Source organism: Moschus berezovskii, chromosome 12, assembly GCF_049115385.1.
Source record: "Moschus berezovskii isolate FMDL1 chromosome 12, NW_MosBer_1.0, whole genome shotgun sequence".
Classification (NCBI taxonomy): Eukaryota; Metazoa; Chordata; class Mammalia; order Artiodactyla; family Moschidae; genus Moschus; species Moschus berezovskii.
In genome coordinates this window covers 36,427,209-36,435,023 of record NC_142471.1, presented here as the reverse complement: position 1 = coordinate 36,435,023, position 7,815 = coordinate 36,427,209, and positions in this window count along the sequence as shown.

The following is a 7,815-nucleotide window of genomic DNA, read 5'->3' as shown; positions in this document are numbered from 1 at the left end:
AAAAAATTTTCCAGATCTATGTTTATGCCAAGAAGAGGCTTCTTCTAAAAAAAAAAAAAATCTGGTTTTGGTTATAATATACCTTTCCTGACACAGTGAGAAGAGAACAACCTAACTGCTTAAATGGGAAAAAGGGAAAAACGATTATGGGAAAGAATACAGATTTCATTGAAGAGAAATGTTATATCAGTTCTGTACTTTTTAAAAAACTTAAAGAATTTGGGGCTGCACTGGGTCTTCACTGCTGCCCGTGGGTGGTTTTCTCTAGTTGTAGTAAGCGGGGGCCACCTTTCCTTGTGGGACGCAGGCTTCTCATCGCTGTGGCTTCTCATCACTGTGGCTTCTCTTGTGGAGAAGCGCAGGTTCTAAGTGAGCGTGCTTCAGTAGTTGAAGCACGTGGGATCAGTAGTTATGGTGCAGGGGCTTAGCTGCCCTGTAGCATGTGGAATCTTCCTGGACCAGAGATCAAACCTGTGTCCTTTGCATTTGCAGGTGAATTCTCAACCACTGTACCACCAGGGAAGTCGAGTTCTGTACATTTTTTTTTTTTTTTTTGAGAAAAAAGTCCCAGGTACCCTGGAGCCATAGATAACTTCTGTGTCAATCAGGCTGCCAGGCACTCTGCCACCCATATGGATGACCTGTGTTCACTCCACCCAGGCAGAAGTGTTGAAGGCAGCAGGAGAGTGTCCTTCAAGGCCTCGGCCTCAACCAGTGTGGCACCATCAAGGAGGGCTAGGTGTGGAAAGACAGGCTCAGAGGGCATCGTGGACTCAGTCAGCCCGTGCCACTCCCCAGAGAGTGCAGTCTGGCCCTGGGATTTGCCAGCAAGAGTCTCTGAGTGTTAAACACTCAAGAGTGTTACTCACAAGGTGCAGCTTTGTGGCTGTGGGCTAGGGGGTGGTCTTGTGTGAAGAGTCCCCAGCCAGAGCTTGGCATAAGAGGAAGAAGGTAGAATGGGATAAGACAGCAGATGAAAGGTGTTCAACCTTTGTCTGGGGAGAGAGCCCTCAGGATTCAGCTGGGGGTCAGGGTGCAAGGAAAGAGGCTCCCATCTCCACCAGGAGATGACTCATAGGTACAGCAGATGCTTAGCGGGACTCGGGCAAGGCTGTCATCTTTGGGCAGACACTTACGCTGAGTTTGAATCTGAGTCTTAGAGTTTCTTGCTAATGGCAGCAAGACTTATTTTAGACCTACCCAAAGAATGGGGTTCTCTGTCCATTAGATTTCCCAGGCAAGAATACTGGAGTGAGTTGCCATTTCCTTCTCCAGGGCATTTTCCCAACCCAGGAATGAAGCCCGCATCTCCTGCATGGACAGAGAAGCCTGATGGGCTACAGTCCATGGGGTAGCAAAGACTGAACAATGACAGCAAAGGATGGGGTGGGGATGACTCCTGTTCTGGCATACCTTTAAGGAGCTAGATGAGATCCTGTTTTGGTTGAAGTATTCTAGGTTTTCCTACTGATCTGGTTCTTAGTGGAAGGCAAAGGGGAGGAAGAAATGAAAGAATGGAGAGAGATAAAGCATCTGAACATAAGTAAACTATAGGTTTCTGCTTCTTTTTGTTTTATTCACTAGTTTGTTGTCGCTTTTTACATTCCACATGTAAGTGACATTGGGCAGTTAAATAGACGTTTTGGCTGAATCTTAAATAGCCAAGTATTTAACTTCACTGTTTAGCTGAAGTTAAGGCTGAAGTTAAGGCTGAAGTTATAGGTTAACTTCTGAGACATAGAAATTTTAAAAACTACACTTTTATTAAAATTTTGGTTTAATATTATGATGCTGGAGCAGTGATTTTTTCAACATTTTAAAATAATTGGAACTTTTGTGGTCACTGTGCCACACAATTTTGGTACTATGTAAATGTTTATTTTTGGCTAAAATAAAGAAAGAAGATACTTTTTCAGTAATTTTTCTCCCTAATGTGTTTTTTTCTTTAAGCTCTCTATTGTTTAGTTGTGTTTGATAATTCTGGATACCTAATTTTTCTCCAATTCAGTTTTTTGCTCTGTAGATACTATATTTTTAATTTTGTTTGGATTGAAGATGACTTATCCAGCTGTATATATTTTGGGGACATAACAGCTTTATTGAGATAAAATTCACAATCACCCATTTAAAATTTGTAATTCATTGGTTCTTAGTACATTCACTAGTTTGTACAACCATCACCACAATCAGTTTTAGAACATTTTCATCATGCCAAGAAACTGTCTGGTTTAGTGGCCTAACACCCAGATCCTTCCCCGTCAACTCTCGGCAACTACTAATCTAATTTTTCTGTATAATATCAGAAAACACAGCATCTGACCCACCATCAATATAGTTAAGAATAACTGTTGAGTTAGGGTGATGATAGTCTGTGCCTCCGGTCTTCTGTGGCCCCTCTTGCAACTCTGAAGTAATTTGTATGGTTACAGTATGACCATCCAATCCTAATCATTTTAATATTAGTTGCTAATTTTTGTCCAAATCAAACTTTGCATTGGAGTTTGTGAAATTCATTGTTAATTCTATTTTCCTTTTACATTTATGTCCAGCATTCTTCTGAAAAGTTTTTCATAACCACTGAGAATCACTGGGTTACCCCCAAATGTAATTCTTCCTCAAAAGAGGTAAATGTTTCTTTTCCCTTAAGTACTAACCTTAAAAGTAAGGAATTCAAGTAGCTATGAATAGTGACACTTTTCCCTGAATTTCTTTTAATTGATTATCATTATGGACTCATGGTATTTCTTTGATTTGGTAGTGTCTTTCAATCCATTACAGTTATTTTTTATTATCATCACCTTGGTAAGTGAGTAAGCTCCTTTATTCCTTATGTATGGTATTGCCACTACTCAGGACCCTGCATAATTGATATTATTCACTAGTCTGCAGATGAAGAAACTGAGGCATGAAGAGAGGGGTTTTGCCTCATTTTAAACAGTTGGTAAGTGACAGAGCTGACTTGAACTGGGACTTTGTTGGGCCTCAAAGTCAGTGCTGCTGATGTGCTCAGTCGTGGCCAACTCTTTGCGACCCCATGGACTGTGTAGCCTGCCAGGTTCCTCTGTCCATGGAATTTTCCAGGCAAGAATACTGTAGTGGGTTGCCATTTCCTTCTCCATCAGAGTCAGTATTTTCTATCAATTCACTATTTGGATTCTGGATAGGGACAAGAAAATTGAAAGTAATTTTTTTTTAAAAAATCTGAAACAATTGTTTGTATAGCTCAATGTTCATAAAGAATTAGACTTTTTAAGTATATGTTTTACTTTTTATTGTGGTAAGATGCACATAACATAAATTTTACCATTTTACCATTTTAAAGTGTACAATTCAGTAGCAGTTAATAAAGTCAGCCATCACTGTGCTTGATATCATGCAGCCATCCTCACTGTCTGGTTCCAGGATGTCTTTATCAAAGCTGGAGACTACACACCCATTAAGTAATCACTCCCTGTTCCTCCCTCCTTCCAACCCCTACCAACTAAGTAGATTTCTATGAATTTACCGGTTCTGGAAACTTCAAATAAATGGAATATATGTCCTGGTTTCTGTCACCTCCATAATGTTTTCGAAGTTCATCTCAGTACCATATATCAGTACATTTTTTGTCACTGAATAATAACTTACTGTATTGATATATTCCACACTTATCCATTTGTCAATTCATGGACACTAGGGTGATTTCTCCTTTGGGCTATTGTGAATAATGTTGCTATCAACTTGTGTTTTCAAACTTTTATGTGGACATGTGTTTACAGTTCTTTTGAGTATATACCTCGAAGTGAGTCATACAGTAATTCTATGTTGGAGTTTTTGAGGAAACTCCAAGCTACTTTCCACTGCAGCTACACCATTTTACATTCCTACCAACAATGTATCATCCCCACTTACGCTATTTACCATTTTCTTTTTGTGTGTGTGGCTATCCTAATGGGTGTGAAGTCATATGTCATTGTGGTTTGGTTTGTATTTCCCTAATTACTTAATAACTAAGCATCTTTACATGTGTTTGTTGGTCATATTTATGTCTTTGGAGAGATGTTCATTCAAGTCCTTTGCCTGTTTTTATTTTGTTTTTGTTTTTTTTTGTAGTTGAGTTTTAAGGTTGTTTTTTTTTTAGAAAAATATATTTTCTGGATTCTAGACCCTTATTGGTTGTATAATTTGCAAATATTTTCTCCCATTCTCTCACTCTCCTGATAGTGTCTTTTAATCCTCTAAAAATTTCATTTTCAAAAAGTCCAGTTCATCTACTTTTTCTTTTGTTACTTGTGCTTTTGATGTCATATCTAAGAAATTATTGCCAAATCCAAGGTCATAAAGGTTTACACCCATGGTTTCTTTGAAAAGTTTCATAATTTTAACTTTTATTTGGATCTTTAATCCATTTCAAGTTAATTTTATATATAATATGAAGTAAAGGTCCAACTTCCTTCTTTTGCATCTGCCTATTCCATTATACCAGCACCGTTCATTGAAGAGACTGTTCTTTCTCTATTGAAACGTCTTGGCACTCTGTTGAAATCAGTTAAGATAATGTATATGTATGGGTTTACGTACATTGTGGACTCTCCGTGCTATTCAATCAATCTATATTACTGTTTTTATCCCAGTAATACCGTCTTTTAACTATTGTAGCTTTGTAATTTTTATGAGTTTTGAAACTGAAAAGTGTGAGCCCTCCAACTTTGTTCTTTTTCAATGTTTTGGCTATTAGGCCCCCTTGAAATTGCATTTGAATTTTAGGATTGTCTTTTTCATTTTTGTAAGGGAGGACATTGGGATTTTGATGGGGATTTCGTTGAATCCTTAGACAGGTTTTGGATATATGTCCATCTTAACAGTGTTAAATCTTCCAATTCATAAACACAAGATGTTTTTCTATTTAAGTTTTCTTCATTTCTGTCAAAAATGTTTTGTATTTTTCAGCACACAGGTCTTGCTCCTTTTTGGTTATATTTATTCCTAAATATTATTAATGCTATTATAAATGAAATTATTTTATTAATGTCTCTTTTACATTGTTCATTACTTATGTACTGAAACGCAATTGGTTTTGTTTATTGGTCTTATATCCTGAAATTTTGTTGGATTTATTTATTAGCTCTAGTAGTTTTTTCCTTTTTTGATTGCTTAGAAATTTTTATATACAAGATCATGTCATTTAGAGAGAGAGATAATTTTACTTCTTCCTTTCCAATTTGTGTACCTTTTTATTCTTTTTCTATTCCCTCAATTGCTCTGGTCAGAACTTTCAGTATAACATTGAATAGAAGTACTGAAAGCAGGCATCCTTGTTTTGTTCCTGATTTTAGGGGAAAAGCTTTCCATCTTTCACAAGTAAGTATTATGTGACTAGGGTGTTTTATAGTTTTTTTTTTAACCATTTGAGGAAATTCCTTATATTCATGATGTGTTAAATGTTTTTATCATGGTATGATCCTTTTTATGTTTTACTAGGGCCAATGGACATGAGTTTGAGTGAACTCTGGGAGTTGGTGATGGACAGGGAGACCTGGCATGCTGTGATTCATGGGGTCGCAAAGAGTCTGACACAACTGAGCGACTGAACTGAACTGAACTGAACTGAAGGGCCAATTTACTAGGAATTAGTTAAAGATATTTGTATCCATATTCAAAACAGATACCAGTCTATAGTTTTCTTGTGTTGTCCTTAGCTTTGGTGTCAGTTTAATACTGGTTTCATAGAATAAGTAAGGAAGCATTCCTTTCTCTTTTGTTCTCGGAAGAGTTTATGAAGGATTGGTATTAATTATTCTTTAATTGGTAGAATTTTTTTAATTGATAGAATTCACCCATAAAGCCTTCTAGACCTTTACTTTCTTTGTTGGAAGCTATTGATTACTAATTCATTCCCTTTACTTTTAGTATTTCTCTTTCTTTTTGAGTCAATTTTTATAGTTTATGTCTTTCTAGGAGTCTCTTCATTTCACCCAAGTTATCTAATCTGGCATAGAGTTAACATACAATCCCTATAATCCTTTATGGGGTGCATATATCTTTTTGAGTTAGAGTATTAATTTTCTTTGATAAATACCCAAAAGTGGAATTTCTGGATCATATAGTTTTACTTTATTTTTTTGAGGAACCCTGTACTATTTTTCACAGTGGCTACACCAATTTACAACTCCCAAAAGAGTGTATTAGGGACTCATTTTCTTTACATCCTCACCAATACTTGCTATTGTGTTTTTTGATAAAAGTCATTCTAGTGGGTATGAAGCGCTATCTCTTTGTGGTTTCTATTTGCTTTCCATGATGATTAGTAATGTTGAGCACCTTTTCATGTTAGCCATCTGTGTGTCTTTGAAAAAATGTCTATTTGGATCCTCTGCCTATTTTAAAAAAATTTTTTGATATTGAATTGTATGAATTCTTTGCAGATATATGATTTTTCAAATATTCTTTCCCATTTGGTAGGTTGCCTTTTCATTTTGTTGATGGGTTCTTTTGCCATGCAGAAGCTTTATAATTTGATGTAGTCTCACTTGTTTTTTTCTGGTCTTGTTGCCTTTGGTTTGATGTCAAATTTAAAAAATAATCACCAAGAATGATGTCAAAGAGCTTACCACCTATGTTCTCTTCTAGGAGTTTTGTAATTTAGGGTCTTTAATAATTTTGAGATAATTTTTGTGAGTGGTATAAGATAGTGGTTTCATTCTTTTGCATGTGGCTTTCCAGTTTTTCCAATACCATTTATTGAAGACACTGTCCTTTCAAAGAAATATGTTAATAAATAATACTCTGGTTTAGAATAATGCCTACTTGATTTTTTTTTTGGTAATTAATTTATTTTTTATTGGAGGCAAATTATTTTACAATATTATATTGGTTGGTTTTGCCATACATTGACATGAATTTGCCCCGGGTTTATATAAGTTCCCCCTCCTGAATCCCCCTCCCACCTCCCTCCTCCCTTTATCCTCCCTCTGGGTCATCCCCGCATGCCAGCCCCGAGCGTCCTATAACATGCATCGACCCTGAACTAGTGATTCGCTTCACATATGACAACATACGTGTTTCAATGCCATTCTCCCAAATCATCCCACCCTCACCCTCTCCCATAGAGTCCCAAAGACTGTTCTATACATCTGAGTCTCTTTTGCTGTCTCGTATACAGGGTTATCATTTGCATCTTTCTAAATTCCATATATATGCGTTAGTATACTGTATTGGTGTTTTTCTTTCTGGCTTACTTCACTCTGTATAATAGGCTCCAGTTTCATCCACCTCATTAGAACTGATTCAAATGTAGCAGGATATAAAATCAACACACAGAAATCCCTTGCATTCCTATACACTAATAATGAGAAAATAGAAAGAGAAATTAAGGAAACTATTCCATTCACTGTTGCAACGAAAAGAATTAAATACTTAGGAATATATCTACCTAAGGAAACAAAAGACTTGTACATAGAAAACTATAAAACACTACTGAAAGCAATCAAAGAGGACACTAATAGATGGAGAAATATACCATGTTCATGGATTGGAAGAATAAATATTGTAAAAATGAGTATACTACCCAAAGTAATTTATACATTCATTGCAATCCCTATCAAGCTACCAACGATATTTTTCACAGAACTAGAACAAGTAATCTCACAATTTATATGGAAATACAAAAAACCTCAAATAGCCAAAGCAATCTTGAGGAAGAAAAATGGAACTGGGGGAATTAACCTGCCGGACTTCAGGCTCTACTACAAAGCCACAATCATCAAGACAGTATGGTACTGGCATAAAGACAGAAATATAGATCAATGCCTACTTGATTTTATTTATTTACAGAAA